The sequence below is a fragment of the Oncorhynchus nerka genome, linkage group LG3 (genome assembly GCF_034236695.1).
Source record: "Oncorhynchus nerka isolate Pitt River linkage group LG3, Oner_Uvic_2.0, whole genome shotgun sequence".
NCBI lineage: Eukaryota > Metazoa > Chordata > Actinopteri > Salmoniformes > Salmonidae > Oncorhynchus > Oncorhynchus nerka.
In genome coordinates this window covers 54,436,583-54,456,470 of record NC_088398.1, presented here as the reverse complement: position 1 = coordinate 54,456,470, position 19,888 = coordinate 54,436,583, and the positions used below count along the sequence as shown (strand labels likewise).

At 42.8% G+C, this 19,888-nt stretch overlaps 1 protein-coding gene across 1 annotated transcript in view; it reads left to right on the top strand.

Moving 5' to 3' along the window:
* Positions 1-19,888, top strand: part of gli2a (GLI family zinc finger 2a) — a 109,047-nt gene that overhangs the window by 28,666 nt on the left and 60,493 nt on the right. The window lies entirely within an intron of this gene.

The window sequence follows — 19,888 nt, the reverse complement described above, 5'->3', positions numbered from 1 at the left end:
TTGCTGGATCGAATCCCCAAACTGACATGGTAAAAGTATTTCCATTCTGCCACTGAGCAAGGCAGTTAACCCACTGTTGCCCGCGCGCTGAAGACTTGGATGTCGATTGAGGCAGCCCCCCCCGCACCTCTCTTATTCAGAGGGGTTGGGGTTAAATGCGCAAGACACATTTCAGTTGTACAACTGACTAGGTATCCCCCTTTCCCTTTCCCTAATACACACTCAAACAAGGTACGATATCCACCCATCCCCCTCGTGTCAATACATCATGCTGACTAACCTTCACACACAATACCCACCACCAGCAGACCTCAATCCACACCATCCCTTTCTTATTAATAACTATGCTTTACTCCAATTAAGACATTTTTGCATAAACAATCAACTAAGCCTCCATAATACAGAGAAAACTAAGTTGTAGCCTACTTATAAACACGCCAACTAGGACAAGACACAGGCCATGTTTATGCCTAGCTCCAGCATATTTATTTGCTCATCGTGGAGTCATGGAAAGATTTACAGTAGCAAAGGTGACTTACAGTGCATTTGGAAAGTAATCAGACCCCTTGACTTATTATTATTTTTAAATGCTTTACACCCTTATTCTAAAATTGATTAAATTGTCTTTTTCTCTCATCAATCTACACAATACCACATAATGACGAAGCAAAAACAGGTTTTTTGAAATCTTTGCAAATGAGTAAAAAAATAAACTGAAATATAACATTTGTATAAGTATTCGGACCCTTTACTCAGTACTTTGTTGATGCACCTTTGACAGTGATTACAGACTCATTTATTCATGGATATGTCACCACAAGCTTGGCATACCGGTATTTGGGGAGTTTCTCCCATTCTTCTCTGCAGATCCTCTCAAGCTCTGTGAGGTTGGATGGAGAGTGACGCTGCACCGCTATTTTCAGGTCTCTCCAGAGATGTTCGATCGGGTTCAAGTCCGGGCTCTGGCTGGGCCACTCAAGGACATTCAGAGACTTGTCATGAAGCCACTCCTGCATTGGCTTGGCTGTATTCTTAGGGCCGTTGTTCTGTTGGAAGGTGAGCCTTTGCCCCAGTCTGAGGTCCTGAGCGCTCTGGAGAAGGTTTTCATCAAGAATATCTCTGTACTTTACTCTGTTAATCTTTCCCTCAACATGATGCTACCACCACAACATGATGCTGCCACCACCATGCTTCACCGTAGGGATGGTGCCAGGTTTCTTCCAGACGTGACGCTTGGTATTCAGGCCAAAGCGTTCAATATTCGTTTCATCAGACCAGAGAATCTTGTTTCTCATGGTCTGAGAGTCCTTTAGGTACCTTTGTGGCAAACTCCAAGCGGGCTGTCGTGCCTTTTACTGAGCAGTGGCTTCTGTCTGGCCACTACCATAAAGGCCTGATTGGTAGAGTCCTGCAGAGATGGTTGTCCTTCTGGAAGGTTCTCCCATCTCTACAGAGAAACTCTACAGCTCTGTCAGAGTGACCATCGGGTTCTTGGTCACCTCCCTAACCAAGGCTCTTCTCCCACGATTACTCAGTTTGGCCAGGCGGCCAGCTCTAGGAAGATCCTTGGTGGTTCGAAACTTCTTCCATTTAAGAATGATGGAGTCGGGACCTTCAATGTTCTTGGGGACCTTCAATGCTGCAGAAATATTTTGGTTCCCTTCCCCAAGATCTGTGCCTCGACACAATCCTGGCTCGGAGCTCTACGGACAATTCCTTCGAACTCATGGGTTATTGTGTGTAATTTGATGAGGATTTTTAATTTAATATTTAATCCATTTTAAAATAAGTCCGTAACGTAACAAAATGTGGAAAAAATGGAAGGGGTCTGAATACTTTCCAATTGCACTGTATACTAGTTCCTGGTGTTGATGACGCTACAGATGTTGATGGTATCGGACTCTGTAAATGGACACACAGGCCAGTCACGTTAGCCTCTGCGGTAGTTAGCTGGCTGGCTATGGGTTAGATGCAGTCTGGTAGGCTGTAGCTAACTTTAGCTAACGTTCGCTTGCAAAGTTACAAATCACATTGCCAGATAGCAACAGAAAATTACATTGATTTGCTTTGGAATATCTAGCCAGCATATTAAGAAAACTAACTAGCTTGGTTTAGATAAACAAATGTAGTTCGCTAGCTACATTACCTCTGCTCGACTTCTTAGCAAGGTAACCAATGAAATGTTACCCCAGCAGTCTGTGCTTGCTTGTAGTTTGCACATCCATGTAATGAGCACCACACCATGACTAAACTTCACAGGTTGTCGACACAAAAATATGAATAAATAGTTGTTCGCAAGCTGATGTTCAATGAACGAGTGGCTGGTCCAGTGAGTAATTTTAGCAACCTGTTGACACCCATTCTCAGCTGGATCCACCTCGACAAGGGCAGTACTACGTCCTGAAATCGCTATGAATGATGGATATTGTGGTTTGCTTTTAACCAGGAAATTCACATGGCGCGTGTTATACCGGTGAGATGCAGAAATGCTTGTATTTGGATGTAGTGAGGAAATTCTAGATTTTTCTGACACGCATATAACATATGAATGGACATATACCTTGAAAGAGCAGCAGTGAAATGTCCCTTTTTAAATTGGAGTCCATGACTCTTAAACCAGAAAGAAAGTATGTGTAGCCCCTATAGCTCTTAGTGCAAGGGGCCCTGACTAGGAGGGGAGGGGATGATGTTGGCTTGGCATGAATCCGCCTGTTCCTTGATATGCATCAGGCTGTTTCTTTAGCCGGGCCTTGTTAATGATTTTAAATGGGCACCCACGTTCTCTGTGACAGCCCGCATCTGTCTGGCAGGGCAGGCTCTTACTGTGCGTGTGCGTGTGAGCTGCAAGACTGCAACACGACCCCTAGTCTAGGAGTTATTGGTCTGTCTCTCAGGTTGTGGTTCGCCAGTTGTAGGAACATGTGCACAGAATAGGTACTTCATACCGGGACAGTAAAACATTCAAAGCTAAACCTGGCCTGGCTTTAGCAGATTCTCTTTCAGCAAGGGAAGAGGGATGTGTAGGCATAGATAGACACAAGCTGTGTTCAAATACCCATACTATCATACTGTATACTCCATATTTAAGGAGTTTATATACTATTAGTTAATTTTAGTATACTGTGAACAAACAGTATCCCTTCAGTTGAGTGTACTAGCGCTTTGCCTGTCTACCGGAAAGTTGATGCTGTTGCTATGCAACTTCTTGCTAGCTTGTTAGCATAGCTAACAAATTACCAGCTAGACATTTTACTTCTTCATTAGCAATGTCCGTTAAGAACACACAAACACTATACCTTTTAGCTAAGCTAAGAATGCTGTGAATAAGTCAATAAACGTTGGGTAGTTAGTTAGATACCATTTAGTTAATATACTGGCAAGCAGGGACGGAACTAGAGATTCATGGATAGGGGGGCTAAGTTTCTTTTAGGGGGGTCTGGGCATACTCCCCCCTATAATAAGCCTAGTGACGTCCCTGCTGGCAAGTTTTATGTATTATTAGCCAACTAACATTAGGTAGCTAGCTAACATACCAGTACATACAAACAACTGCTGTAATGATATGCAATGCGGTTGGTAAGGCTAGCGTAGCTAACAAAATGTCACAGAACAGAAGTGTAACATAAGTTATTTGAAAAGGCATAATTTTTTTTACATTGCTCAATATTTTCTTAACATTTGTCATAATTAGTTAAGGCAATGAATTTGTATCCGCGCTCGTCGGACTTGGCTGATTATTTTCTGACATTTTCTTCAAATGTGAAAATGTTGTGAAGCCATGCCCATTTTTGGAAAAATGCATTAAGGGCCCTAAAAGCACAGAAATAATTTCCACTGCTTGTATACTTCGTATTTTGGAAAATGTAGTACGACATCCGGGAACCTTTTGGCATAATTTGACCAATAAGCACACTACATACTCAATTTACATCACAAATAGTATGGTTAGTGCGGTTAGTAGGAGTATTTGAACTGTTTTGCCATTTTATTTTAATTGTCCTCTAGTAAGCAGGGTGCATTGTCTTCAATGTTATGTTAAAAAAAAAGAGGTTAGCCCAGAAAACCAGAGGTAGATTTTTCTGTTATACTTTTACACTATACACTGTCTTTATGTAACCCTCAGATTGGAGTTGAGTTCAACAGTCACCATTGTGCCCTGTTGTGTCCCTCCCCCCACTCCACATACACTGGCTGTACAAATGTGGACTGTAAAGTGTAACTACTAGCCTAAACTCTGGGTCTAGTGACTACACTAGATGGATGAAGTGTCATTAGTTTCGTTAAGAGAGTGGTGAGCTAGTGATAAGGATGGAGCAGTGTGTTAATCACGCCCTTGGTGTCCGTAAAGATGGTGAGTGAGTAAAGGTCAGGGTGAGATGGGTTCCGAGGGGTGATGGGGAGGTTAAGGCATCCGCATGTTCCAATCTGAAACAGTTCGGGACAGTTTGTGAATCTATTATGACAACATTTTGTGAGGTTTTTGTTCATTTTGGTCTTGGGCAAATTTTTTCCGCTGTTTGTGCACACACATTTCTCTCTCGGTGCAACCCGAATTTCTGTAGCCGAAGTCTACGCCCATTCGTCTCGGTGCATCCCGAATTTCTGTAGCCGAAGTCTACGCCCATTCGTCTCGGTGCATCCCGAATTGAAGTGTTTGTTGTTATTCAATGGTAGACGACTCATTTCCATGCACATTTTTTTCACTTGAAAAATACTGCACCAAACATCTTAGTTCGATGTAAAATTGCGTAACTAAAATATCCTCAGAAAAAGCATAAACATTTGACAGATTTCTTAAATTATTTTAGACTTATTCTGACTATTTTGAGGAAGTGTATACTGGCTACATCATCTCAAGATGGACAAACGGTACTATTGCCACCTTTTTCTCGAGTTTGGCTAGTCGCCAGCCGACCGAAGCGTGCATAAGGCTTTTGAGGTGTGCATGAGAGGGGGAGCAAGGTGTGTCTCTGCCATAGACCTCTCTCATGGTCCCTGAGGTGCTCTGCTCTGGAGAAGGCGCTCCGGAGGTTAGGCTGCGGGCAGAGAAAAATGTGACCAGAAAAAAAGGCTACCAGCCTGGTTGTCCACAAGCAGCATCACTCCAAAGGGACAGACCCAAATCTTCCTGAGAAAGGGATTTCTGCTCTTTCTTTCTTTCCCACTAAATGGGAATACCTAGTCAGTTGTACAACTGAATGCCTTCAACTGAAATGTGTCTTCCACATTTATCCCAACCCCTCTGAATCAGAGAGGTGCAGGGGGCTGCAATAATCAACATCCATGTCTTCGGTGCCATGCTCAGGGGCAGAGCAAAATATTTTTACCTTGTCAGCTCGGGGATTCGATCCAGCAACCTTTCGGTTACTGACCCAACACTCTAACCACTAGGCTACCTGAGGCCCTTACTCTGCTGTGGTACTGTGGCCCCATGAAAAAGCAGGGAGAGAATAGAGGATCTGAGACTCAGCGGTTAGCCAGTGCTGTCTGACCTCTACCTCCTCCCTTATATGTTGAACTAACTCCATGGTCCTCCTCTGGTGTTTTAAACTTAAAATCAAATAATAAATATCCTGATGAGTGGAATATTCTCTGTACTTTTTAAGATATTCATAACGTTACTCTAACTGCACAATTTGGATGAGTGCCTTCGTATTTGTTCCCTTTGTCTTTAAAAAGAGTAATCAAGACAATGCAAGAGATAAATAGTTCTGCTTACTGTCTTGCACAAGACACCACCTCCATTGACCTTATTATTTTGAAAACAGCTTGACACACACATTTGAAAAGCCCATAATATATGTATCTTTAATTTCTCCAGTATATTGTAATGTTGGGAAAGAAAGGACCAACTCTATCCAGTGTCATCTATTTCATAACATTGTATCAATATTGCATTTGTATCAATACTGCATTGGCTAAGACCCGATACCTGAGAAGACTATACCAGGCAGGTCTTACAGGAAGGCCAAGCTATTGACTGGTTTGGCCCAATTCTGCTTTCCTGTCAGGGCGCTCCTCTTCTATCTGTCTCTATACACACAGAGACAGATATCATTACAGAGCGGGAAAGACGTTCATTTTATTTTTATGGTCATGTTCTGTCAAACTGTATAGATCCTCCTAAAATGGTGTCTTATTTTACAGTAAATAGGTTATATTTCATATCTAATATGTTAAAATAGGTTCATACAGAGTCTGTCCTGGGCAGTCAGCTCAATACATTTCTTCATACTTATACACTCCCTTGACTCTAAGTCTACATCAGTGTAAAACAGAGCTCATTGGAAAACAGATTGTGTTATACTGAGGAGTTTCAGAAGTTACTCTGCCTCTGTCGGTAGTCATTATAGCAAGTTCAAGTCTGAAAAAGTTGTTGCCTGTATAGGCTTCAGCACAGGGTCTGATACACTTCTGTTCTCTTGCCGGAAATTGGACACGGGTTTGGTTTTGCATTTTACAGTTGAATCTCTGGATAGTTGTTACATGAAGTAAATACATTCCTATGCTGAGTTCAGATTAATATTTAAGATGCTTAGAACACTACTGTGATCACAATGGGGGAAAGTGTGTGTGTGTGTGTGTGTGTGTGTGTGTGTGTGTGTGTGTGTGTGTGTGTGTGTGTGTGTGTGTGTTAATTAATTAAATCAGCACAGTATAGTACATCAATGCTTAAAGTAACAGTATAGTCTCTGTACTGTCTCTTTTCTATAGATTGACAGAGCTGAACACTTTGACAGAGTTATGTCTCTAATGTGGTTATGAAGCATAAATCATTCTGTAATAAAAATACATCTCTGATATTGGTTGTTTCTTTGGAACGTTCTTCTGCCTCTTGCTTCAAAGCTTCTAGTTAAAGTGAAGAAAATAAACTGTGTGCTTTGGGCACCGTCTGCCTAACACACGTAAATCTCTCCTTACAAGATGTGTCCACACACACACACACACACACTCGCACACAAAGCGTCCAAAGACAACACGTTAGGAGTTGAGAGCAATATATGGATACTTTAGGGGATTTGCTTACAGCCTTTCTCTCTCTCTCCTTCTTTTTCTCTAACAGCACGCCGTTCCCAACATGCTCTGTTTAATCCAGGTCTCCGACTCTGAGATGTATATTTCCTGTTTTGGGTACCTGATATGGATCTGTCGGTCAGCCCTGGATGGGCTGTAGAGTTCTGGTTCTCCCCTTTCCCACCCAGTGCCCCCCCCTAGGCAACCCCTGCCCTTTGCCTTTTCTAACAGTAGCTAGCTGGACAAAAACAAGATCCACTACATAAAGAAAACGGGAATGTCTGCTAAACGTAGACCTCTAAAAAGACCCCCACCCCTCACCCCTCACCCAATGTAACTCTAACTCTTATCAACCTGAACTAAGAGCCTTCCACGCCTGCTTTCATCCACTAATGTACCCCTTCACGCTCACAGTTCAAGTGAACAAAAATAAACCACTGAGGAGTTAAACAGAAATGTGTATAGAAGTGTAAACACAGGCAGGGGTGCTTATGTAAACAGGACTGTTCCTATAGCTGGGGTACATGGGCTACAGGCTATTCATATGGCTGGTCTGCTAGGCTACAGCAGGACAGGCTGAGGCCAGAGGAGTCCATCTTTTCTGAGAATGTTGTCGGGGAAAGTTAATTCCAATATTGATTGTGAACAACCAGAGATATATTATTGCCACAATTGATAAAATCACAGTTCTTTACTGTGCTTAGCTAATTTGACACTTCACCTAAAAAGAGCTATTGGCCTATAGCCATCGCCAGTATTAGAGCGCTTTGACTGTGCTGTTGCAGCTCTGTTAAGCTCACAGGAAATTGACTTGTAGCGACACTAGAATTTCTCCTCAAGCTGGGGGAGTTAGTTTGCTAGTAATTACAGATCTAAGGTTACACTGCTGACAACGGCTGGTAATACCACAGCATTAGCAATTAGTCTCCTTATGGATGGCTTTTAGTAGTAGAGAGAGTCACATATCACATGTTCAATCCCCTGCACCTGTAAGCCAGACAGACTTTGTCTAAGTAAAATCCAGTCAAATAAACAGACAAAAGGAAGGGTTTTAAAACATGTTTCTTTTGGTTTAAATAACAAACAGAAATGGTTTAACTTTTTTTCATTATTTGTTGGGGTCGCCTTTGTCCGAAATAAGCGCCAGGTCAGCTTAGCTTGACGATGAGTAGGAGAAGAAATTCAATAAACATTGTGTGGTCAGTGCAGCAGTCAGCTGCGTGAATCCTGTCTGAAACAAGAAAGCACTACGTCCCAAATGGCACTCTATTCTCTGTAGTGCACTACTCTTGAACAAGGCCCACAGGGAATAGAGTGCCATATGGGACAAGCCCAGTGTGGCCCACGGCCCTGACACCAGGGCTACTGGCCTTCCTCCAAGGACAGAACGCATGCAGGCAGGCATGCAGACGGCATGACTACAGTAAACTGTGTGACCAGCAAAATAAGCAGACAGGGTAGCCTGAGTAAATGCAGCAGACCCAGGAATAACAAACAAACAGAGGCATCCCAGATCAACACTCTGTCCTGGCTGGAGACGAGTATACAGTTCTCCTAGAACAGGGTCAGGAAGGAAGGAACAGTCAATCCAAGAACCAATCTATGCCTTATGTTTTCCATTGTGTAGCGTTGAAGTCTCCTCCATTTTTCTTGTTTGGTGGGTAGTGCAAATGAGGGCAGAATCAGTTCAGATCTGCACATATCCCCTGCACTATGCAATGGAGTAGCAGCATTTCCTCCACTCTGAGAAAGTCCTTTCTATCACTAGTTAAATTACAGTATATACAGTACACCCTGTAATTATACTACAGCCTTGAGACCTCAATGTATGGTTGTCATGGTCCTGAGTAACATGTAAACAAGCCGCTACCAGCCTTATGGAAAACTAGTTTGTAATCTCATACATCAGACAGCTCTGGGAAAAGTGTTGGAGGATGAGAAGAAGGATGGATTTGGGAAAAATAAATAGTAATTTTCATAACAACTGGGTAGGAATAGAGTGAGTGATTGAGTGAGTGAAATCCTTTCATGTGAGCTCTTTGGTTAGGAAGTATGGAGATTTTGAGGATTCCCTCATACCTTCTTTGTTTCATTAAAATTGAATTTACCCTGAACAGAAATACAAATGCAACACGTAAAGTGTTGATCCCATGTTTCATGTGATGAAATAAAAGATCTCAGATATTTTCCATGCGTACAAAAATCTTGTTTCTCTCAAATTCTGTGCACAAATTTGTTTACATCCCTGTTAGTGAGCATTTCTCCTTTGCCAAGATAATCCATCCACCTGACAGGTGTGGCTTATCAAGAAACTGATTAAACAGCATGATCATTTCACAGGTGTACCTTGTGCTGGGGACAGTAAAATGCCACTTTAAAATGTGTACACCACACAATGCCACAGATGTCTCACGTTTTGAAGGAGCGTACAATTGGCATGCTGACTGCAGGAATGTCCACCAGAGCTGTTATCAGAGAATTGAATGTTAATTTCTCTACCATAAGCCGCCTCCAACATCATTTTAGAGAATTTGGCAATGCGTCCAACTGGCCTAACAACCTCAGACCCCGTGTAACCACCTCATGTTTCAGCATGATAATGCCCTGCCCCATATCACAAGGATCTGTACACAATTCGTGGAAGCTGAAAATGCCCCAGTTCTTCCATGGTCTGCATACCCACCAGACATGTCAACCATTGAGCATATTTTGGATGCTCTGAATCGACGAATCGATGTGTATGACGGCGTGTTCCAGTTCTTGCCAATATCCTGCCACTTCGCACGGCCATTCAAGAGGAGTGGGACAACATTCCACAAGCCACAATCAACAGCCTGATCAACTCTATGCGAAGGAGATGTGTCGGGCTGCATGAAGCAAATGGTGGTCACGTCAGATACTGGTTTTCTGATCCATGCCCCTAGCTTTTTTTAAGGTATCTGTAAACAACAGATGCATATCTGTATTCCCAGTCATGTGAAATTCATAGATTAAGGCCTAAGGAATTTATTTCAATTGACTGATTCCCTTATATGAACTGTAACTCAGTAAAATCTTTGAAATTGTTGCATGTTGTGTTTTTGTTCCGTTTAAATGCATCTTGTCCTTATGCGATGTACATAGTGGCAATAGTAGATAGGGTCATGCTCTCTGTATACTTATTACAGTAATGAAGTTTTGCCTTCCCTATTACCACTCTGACACTGTGACCAGTTCAGGTGAACAAGAGGTTAGTGTTGTTAGACTGGACCCATTAACCTCAGTCAAATGACATGTCTTTTTCCAACGCGTTATGACTTACTATGTAAAGCCTGTGTATTAGCAGTATAGTCTGTGCAGTCTGTGTTGTGGCCTAGGTAATTTCCCACAGTAGGAAATATGCGTGTGCATTCTTGGCCCTGGCTTCAAAGGATCAACAGGGTCATCCTACGGCTGCAGCAGATACAGACTTGTCTCTCTCTCGCGCTTTTTCTCTCTCACCCTAAGATCCCCCCCCCCGCGCCCTCACCTCCACACGCACACAAACACACACATAAACACGCATGCGCACACACACAGACACATGCCTCCACCTCTTCCAAATCTCCTGTTCCCGCTGCTTTTAACATGGGACTCAGAACAGGTCCTTATCTTATCAATGATAGTGAGGATGGCATCAAACTGTCATGGTAAACAAGGCGGTAGTCTCTGACATGTTGTGACATGGTTATAGACTGTGATTAATATAAGACCCAGAGCCAACTTTCCATTCAATTCTGGCCAATAGGGTCTCGACTCTCAATTTAATGGCACATACTGCATCATTGCACACAGCTGCATCTACAGTATGTTACATTTAATTCCGTTATTTCCTAAATACAGATTCCAAACACGTGGAATCCCAAACAATGAGAGTTCACTTACTCAATCTATAACAGTGTAGAAGCAGTCTGAGACATGTACATTTGCAGGAATGTACATGTGTAAACTATATACAGTACATGTCCTATGGATGTGTACATTGTCCAAGTGTTAGCTTTGGCTCTGAGAGGGTTTGGATACTTAAGAGCTCAGTAAAATCCTTCTTATTCATCAAAGTTGTAGTTCCTGCTCACTCTGAAATTCCCACGGCTGTATTCACTACACAGTGTACTTAACTGAAGAGGGGGGGAATGTTTACATTTCAAGCGTCCGCTTCTTTAAACTCCCATGAATAACAATAATTTAGCCAGTGAGTTTTTACAGTTTAATTTCTTCATTGTGAGGGGATAAACCTTTAATTATGACTGAGGAAGTTGCTTAATCCACAGACAGAAGGAAGCTGAGCTCACAGGCTGAGAGGTATCTGGGACTTTTTTCTTCCTGAGGCCACAGTTTAGTTTATTCCTCGTTCTCCGACTCGCTCTCTCGCGCTCTCTCGCTCTCTCTCATATTATTTGTTCAGTTATGAATATTTTGCCTGATCATTAGCACTGATCATTAGCACTTGCAGGGTGTCAGAGTCCCTTGCATTTAGTGTTATGCTCCAGGTAATATTTCCTTCCTCTAGGCCAGTCAGGCCAATCTCTCTCTCCTAGAGGGAACCAGTCAGGGGTTGCCAAGAGCCAGGCAAGCCCCATGCATGCAGGCCTCGAGGAACATAGAGCCAGGCAAGCACCATGCATGCAGGCCTCGAGGAACATAGAGCCAGGCAAGCACCATGCATGCAGGCCTCGAGGAACATAGAGCCAGGCAAGCACCATGCATGCAGGCCTCGAGGAACATAGAGCCAGGCAAGCCCATGCATGCAGGCCTCGAGGAACATAGAGCCAGGCAAGCCCCATGCATGCAGGCCTCGAGGAACATAGAGCCAGGCAAGCCCCATGCATGCAGGCCTCGAAGGAACATAGAGCCAGGCAAGCCCCATGCATGCAGGCCTCGAGGAACATAGAGCCAGGCAAGCCCCATGCATGCAGGCCTCGAGGAACATAGAGCCAGAGCTTTCCCAATACTGCTCATTGGCCTGATGATCACTCCATAACCACATACTGGACTGTCCAGTGCAGGTTTGGAGTCAATTCCATTTCAGTTCAAGCCTCAAGGACAATTGGAATTGGATGTACATTTTTTTATATATGTATACATTAGTAGGCCTACAGCAGCTACAAATGACTTACTACATAGCAGATCTGACATTTTAGTGTGTCAAGGAATGTACAAGTGTCTGCTTGCAGTAATGTAAAAAAGTATCATTTATGTTCACTAACACAGATTTCTTCAATACAGTCTTTTGCCAGAAAATATAACTTTTAGTAAGTCAAGAGAAACAGTGAATAGTGTTTTTGCAGGTGTGCATGCATCGACTAACACTAGACAAGGCTTTAAATTATTCTTTAAATAGGGCCTTGTGTGCCTGTCTGTCTGTTTAGTTAGCTCATGTTCAGGACTACTTGACATGGCAGCTTGTCAGACCAATAGAGACAGTGTAATTGCCCTCAACTCCCTAAGAAAACCTAGTTTGACTGACGAAATAACATGAATACGAAACCTTTTTCCATTTCCAATTGACACAACTCTGCTACAATGAGAAAAGCCATAACAGTGTAGCCTAGAAATCAAGCCTTACTACAAAAATTCACAAGCTGTACCATTATTCCTATAAAGTAAAAGATCTGTGAAAGAGCATAAGTAGTGTTGGTATGTAAATTAATTCCTTCAGAAACTGACACCTTGTCCTCCTTCACCAGTTACAAAACAGTGTGCACACTGCTCGTATAAGAAAATAAACTCTTTGTCGAGAATGTTCTGTATTCTAAAGTTTTACATAAAACGTATGGTGAATTTTTTTCCCTCATAAACGCTGTGAAATGGAATTGGTCTGAATCGAACGGCTCCAGTTTCTCTCCTACAGGACCAATCGAAAAAAGTCCCAATTAACCAGCTGCTTGTTTGTCACGATATTTAGCACAGGTGTGGAGAGGTCACACATTGAACTGAACAAGGCCCTTTTGTTTGTTAAGGACTGTGTTATTAAGGATAATTGTCACCGCCAGGGTTTTAAATGTACTGAAACATGCTGCCAGGCAGACATGTTCCTGTTGTGAGGCAGAGCATTCAAAAGCATTGGCCTGAACAAGGCCCTGTGCAGATCCATTCAACTTGAACAGATACAATTAGTAGTTATTGGGGATGCTGCAGTACTGTAGCGGATTTGTAGATCAGTAATTCTGTGTCACTTCTTACTTAGGTTTATTCCCTCAAGCGCAGCAAATGTATTTTCTGTAGGGGGGGAAAAGTATAGTTTCTGCTAGTCTCCCCCTCTCTCTGCCTCCACTCAGTTAATGGATCCATTACCCTATCATATTACAATACATATAACCTCAGGTGATCTCAGGCCTCGGTGCATGTAAAGTCTCCTGAGACGGGGGACGGGCTGTTATGGGGGCTGGGGGTAGAGACGTGGGGCTATGGTGGCTGGTGGAGGGGCTCAGTTACTCCATGGTTAGGGTGATTAGAACCACTACTTGGTATCTATAAGAGCTGATACGTGGCAGTCTGCAGGTCTGACAGGTTGCTGCTGGCTGCATACATGGTTTCAGACATGATCCTGTTCAGGTTCAGTGATAGAGCAGCCTCGAGACTCTAAAAGACAGTGAAGTAGGACGTGCACACACCATTGCTCCACCACATACCTTTAATTAGGCTAGTAAATGTGCAACGTTTTGATCAGGATCATATATAACTATTTTAACAGGATGAAGCTCTGTCTCCCCTACCCACTCCCCTACTCACTCCCCACTCACTCCCCTGTCTAGGCTGTTGCGGTGACCGGATTACTGCCACACTGGCAGTCATGAGTCATAAAATTCAACATGACCCTTGAGTCACGGTCATCTCCTCCTTACCATACTCTGGACACGTGCTGGTAGTACCCAACTCGCTAATGACAATCCGGTTGCTAATGGCCTGGTACTCAGGGCTCTGTTGTCTGTCTAACCACTCTGACGTTAATGTAAATGTGATTGAAAATCACATCAAACACTTATCATCAAAACAGTATGTGCTTTTAAAGCTCACCTCACTGTGATGATCAGTTTGAATAAAGAAGTTCAACAACAGGTTGAAACTGAGTGGAAAACATGGTTGATGTGGATGTTGTATCAAAGCCTTAACACAATGAAGTGGACAGCGCTTTCTACGATGATCAATTCAAAACACCCAAAAGCATATTAGAGTTTATGCATAGGCCTAATGAGCCCAAGCCTGAAAAAAAAACGAATTAAAACAATGATTGCATTATACAATACATAGCCTACCGCATATTACGCACGGCAGAATATTTTTATTTATTTAAGATGTCTTTAGTACACACTCCAAAATTAAAGAAATTCTAGTAATGGCCTTTGAATGTGAACTGTATTATTATGCATACTGGATGGACTGTTACCCTATGCTACACTCCAAACGTTCTATTCTGGGAGAGGACCTATAAGCCTAAGCGATGCTGTTGGTTCATTGATTGTGCATGGCGGCTAAGCCTAGAATTATAGTACATTTGTATTTGATTTTGAATAGCCAAGTAAAAGGGATTTTTAATTTATTTTCATAATTAATAGGCTGACAATTTACCTTTACATTTAACATTTAAGTCATTTAGCAGACGCTCTTATCCAGAGCGACTACCTTTTAGCTACAGAATAGCTCACCACCATGCGTTTCCATCTCTTCCTCTCTCTCCTTCATTCCTTTCTCCAGAGCGCAGAGAAATGAGTTTAATGAAATATGTTTCATTGTGAAAACACGTTACTATCGATGTTCCCAAACAGATTTCACTAGGTTTCCCAAATGAAGCACTGGGTAAATGCAGGAACGGGCTTGGAGAGCCAATGGCATACAGAGTTTGGGTGGAATATCACCTGTCGCGCAGCAAGAGGCTGCATGCTCCTCAAACAGTGGTTGGTGATGTGGAGTGAAATAACCGGAGTAGTCTGAAAAACGAAGCAGCAGAAAGCAGCCTCTATTCACTATTCCAGTGCATATGGATGATGTCTATTCCCCCCTGCCCCTGTTCTTGCCCATTTGATAATGGGCCATTCTAAATAAAAACTCATTTTACATATTGGTAAAGATGAGATTACATTTTAAATAGTGAAAACATGATCACTTGATGAGAGAACAGTGTGTGCAGGAATAGAGCACCAGCTCTTTTTGCTACTTTCACAAATCATCAATAGCCTATAGTTGCGTGATGCAGCCTATATATGTTTTGTATCATTCACAACTAAAGTTGCCAAATAACTCTAAATCTAGCAAATAGGACGTGTTTCAAATGATCACTTTTACACTCAACATAGTCACTTCATATACAGTGGGGCAAAAAAGTATTTAGTCAGCCACCAATTGTGCAAGTTCTCCCACTTAAAAAGATGAGAGAGGCCTGTAATTTTCATCATAGGTACAATTCAACTATGACAGACAAAATGAGAAAAAAAATCCAGAAAATCACATTGTAGGATTTTTAATTAATTAATTTGCAAATGATGGTGGAAAATAAGTATTTGGTCACCTACAAACAAGCAAGATTTCTGTCTCTCACAGACCTGTAACTTCTTCTTTAAGAGGCTCCTCTGTCCTCCACTCGTTACCTGTATTAATGGCACCTGTTTGAACTTGTTATCAGTATAAAAGACACCTGTCCACAACCTCAAACAGTCAAACTCCACTATGGCCAAGACCAAATAGCTGTCAAAGGACACCAGAAACAAAATTGTAGACCTGCACCAGGCTGGGAAGACTGAATCTGCAATAGGTAAGCAGCTTGGTTTGAAGAAATCAACTGTGGGAGCAATTATTAGGAAATGGAAGACATACAAGACCACTGATAATCTCCCTCGATCTGGGGCTCCATGCAAGATCTCACCCCGTGGGGTCATAATGATCACAAGAACGGTGAGCAAAAATCCCAGAACCACACGGGGGGACCTAGTGAATGACCTGCAGAGAGCTGGGACCAAAGTAACAAAGCCTACCATCAGTAACATACTACGCCGCCAGGGACTCAAATCCTGCAGTGCCAGACGTGTCCCCCTGCTTAAGCCAGTACATGTCCAGGCCCGTCTACAGTTTGCTAGAGAGCATTTGGATGATCCAGAAGAAGATTGGGAGAATGTCATATGGTCAGATGAAACCAAAATAAAACTTTTTAGTAAAAACTCAACTCGTTGTGTTTGGAGGACAAAGAATGCTGAGTTGCATCCAAAGAACACCATACCTACTGTGAAGCATGGGGGGTGTTTTTCTGCAAAGGGACCAGGACGACTGATCCGTGTAAAGGAAAGAATGAATGGGGCCATGTATCGTGAGATTTTGAATGAAAACCCCTTCCATCAGCAAGAGCATTGAAGATGAAACGTGGCTGGGTCTTTCAGCATGACAATGATCCCAAACACACCGCCCGGGCAACGAAGGAGTGGCTTCGTAAGAAGCATTTCAAGGTCCTGGAGTGGCCTAGCCAGTCTCCAGATCTCAACCCCATAGAAAATCTTTGGAGGGAGTTGAAAGTCTGTGTTGCCCAGCAACAGCCCCAAAACGTCACTGCTCTAGAGGAGATCTGCATGGAGGAATGGGCCAAAATACCAGCAACAGTGTGTGAAAAGCTTGTGAAGACTTATAGAAAACATTTGACCTCTGTCATTGCCAACAAAGGGTATATAACAAAGTATTGAGATAAACTTTTGTTATTGACCAAATACTTATTTTCCACCATAATTAGCAAATAAATTCATAAAAAATCCTACAATGTGATTTTCTGATTTTTTTTTTTCTCATTTTGTCTGTCATAGTTGAAGTGTACCTATGATGAAAATTACAGGCCTCATCTTTTTATTTGGGAGAACTTGCATAATTGGTGGCTGACTAAATACTTTTTTGCCCCACTGTACGTACTCGCAAAAAATAAAAAATATCCTTTCTGTTTTATTAATCTAAGTGAAATTATATTCTTCTTACTATAAAATCATATAATATAAAATAATGGCACAGGACTTATAAGCATATCTTGTCTGCTAAATGAACAAGCCTACAGCCTCTGGCAATGGATTTATTGTGACGGTGTAGGCCTATATTAAATGTATTTATGAAACTTTTTTTAGTGTAAATGTGCGCATCAGTGGCTTGTATGCCTGGAGATGCTAAACGGGTTTATGTTAGTTAAATCAAATCCAATTTTATTTGTCACATACACGTGGTTAGCAGATGTTAGTGCGAGTGTAGCGAAATGCTTGTGCTTCTAGTTCCGACAATGCAGTAATAACCAACAAGTAATCTAGCTAACAATTCCAAAACTACTACCTTATAGACACAAGTGTAAGGGGATAAAGAATATGTACATAAAATATATGAATGAGTGATGGTACAGAGCGGCATAGGCAAGATACAGTAGATGGTATTGAGTGCAGTATATACATATGAGATGATGAGTATGTAGACAAAGTAAACAAAGTGGCATAGTTAAAGTGGCTAGTGATACATGTATTACATAAGGATGCAGTAGATGATATAGAGTACAGTATATACATATACATATGAGATGAATAATGTAGGGTATGTAAACATTATATTAGGTAGCATTGTTTAAAGTGGCTAGTGATATATATTTTACATAATTTCCCATCAATTCCCATTATTAAAGTGGCTGGAGTTGAGTCAGTGTGTTGGCAGCAGCCACTCAATGTTAGTGGTGGCTGTTTAACAGTCTGATGGCCTTGAGATAGAAGCTGTTTTTCAGTCTCTCGGTCCCAGCTTTGATGCACCTGTACTGACCTCTCCTTCTGGATGATAGCGGGGTGAACAGGCAGTGGCTCGGGTGGTTGTTGTCCTTGATGATCTTTATGGCCTTCCTGTAACATCGGGTGGTGTAGGTGTCCTGGAGGGCCCCCGGTGATGCGTTGTGCAGACCTCACTACCCTGTGGAGAGCCTTACGGTTGTGGGCGGAGCAGTTGCCGTACCAGGCGGTGATACAGCCCGACAGGATGCTCTCGATTGTGCATCTGTAGAAGTTTGTGAGTGCTTTTGGTGACAAGCCGAATTTCTTCAGCCTCTTGAGGTTGAAGAGGCGCTGCTGCGCCTTCTTCACGATGCTGTCTGTGTGGGTGGACCAATTCAGTTTGTCTGTGATGTGTACGCCGAGGAACTTAAAACTTACTACCCTCTCCACTACTGTTCCATCGATGTGGATAGGGGGGTGTTCCCTCTGCTGTTTCCTGAAGTCCACAATCATCTCCTTAGTTTTGTTGACGTTGAGTGTGAGGTTATTTTCCTGACACCACACTCCGATGGCCCTCACCTCCTCCCTGTAGGCCGTCTCGTCGTTGTTGGTAATCAAGCCTACCACTGTTGTGTCGTCCGCAAACTTGATGATTGAGTTGGAGGCGTGCGTGGCCACGCAGTCGTGGGTGAACAGGGAGTACAGGAGAGGGCTCAGAATGCACCCTTGTGGGGCCCCAGTGTTGAGGATCAGCGGGGTGGAGATGTTGTTGCCTACCCTCACCACCTGGGGGCGGCCCGTCAGGAAGTCCAGTACCTAGTTGCACAGGGCGGGGTCGAGACCCAGGGTCTCGAGCTTGATGACGAGCTTGGAGGGCACTATTGTGTTAAATGCCGAGCTGTAGTCGATGAACAGCATTCTCACATAGGTATTCATCTTGTCCAGATGGGTTAGGGTAGTGTGCAGTGTGGTTGAGATTGCATTGTCTGTGGACCTATTTGGACGGTAAGCAAATTGGAGTGGGTCTAGGGTGTCAGGTAGGGTGGAGGTGATATGGTCCTTGACTAGTCTCTCAAAGCACTTCATGATGACGGAAGTGAGTGCTACGGGGCGGTAGTCGTTTAACTCAGTTACCTTAGCTTTCTTGGGAACAGGAACAATGGTGGCCCTCTTGAAGCATGTGGGAACAACAGACTGGGATAGGGATTGATTGAATATGTCCGTAAACACACCAGCCAGCAGTTAATGGTCAATTACTGTGAGACTGGAAGACTTTTGCATGACAATAACCAGCTAACAAAATGCAATGAATGCCAAAGCCCTACCTCTGTCCATCCCACCCCACTTCACCCCAGCTATGGGTGTAAAATGCAGGAAATGCCCAGGAGTTAGTGGCCTAAGCGTAAGGGGAAAAGAGGTTGAGGTAAGACAAAGAAAGCAGCTCTTGAGTCAGGTGGTGGTGGTGGTGGAGCTAAGCTGTGTGTGGCTCTGGCAATATAATACGTCTTGGAGAAAAATATGAAATATAAGGCTATCAAAGCAACCACTGGATTTCTGCAACGTCGTCATTAATTTCCCACATCCAGCAGCTATGATGACTTCACGGTCACACGTGAACTCCTCTCTGTCGAGAGAGCAGCATGTGGTCGGCTTATTTAAAGTTTTGAGAATTAAAAATAACACGGGCAACATATGGCATGAACAATTTGTGTTGCGTCCCAAATGGGAACCTGTTCCGCCTATATGGTCCAAGGTAGAGCACTTTATAGGGAATAGGGTGCTATTTGCGATGGATACTTGGATTATTTAGGAGACATCTGTGGCACATGTGGATCATCTCATCATCAAGGCGGCAGCGCCGATTGTTAAACTTCAATGTGCTGCTCTTAGATTGAGGGCTTTCTTTGCTTTGAGTGGGAATGATTTTTTTTTTATCAGAGCCTTGGAAAAACAAGCACTGTGCTGTTTTAACCCCGTCAAAACCATCCTAACCAACCAACCAACCAATGTCAGGAGGCCAGATGTTTGCCTTACTTGTATGTATGGATACATTCCTTGACATTTAGATCTCAAGTGCAGTATGTGAATGTATAGTACTTTATATTACATCGCTCTATAAGGTAGGGACAAACCAAAAAGATGGGGCAACA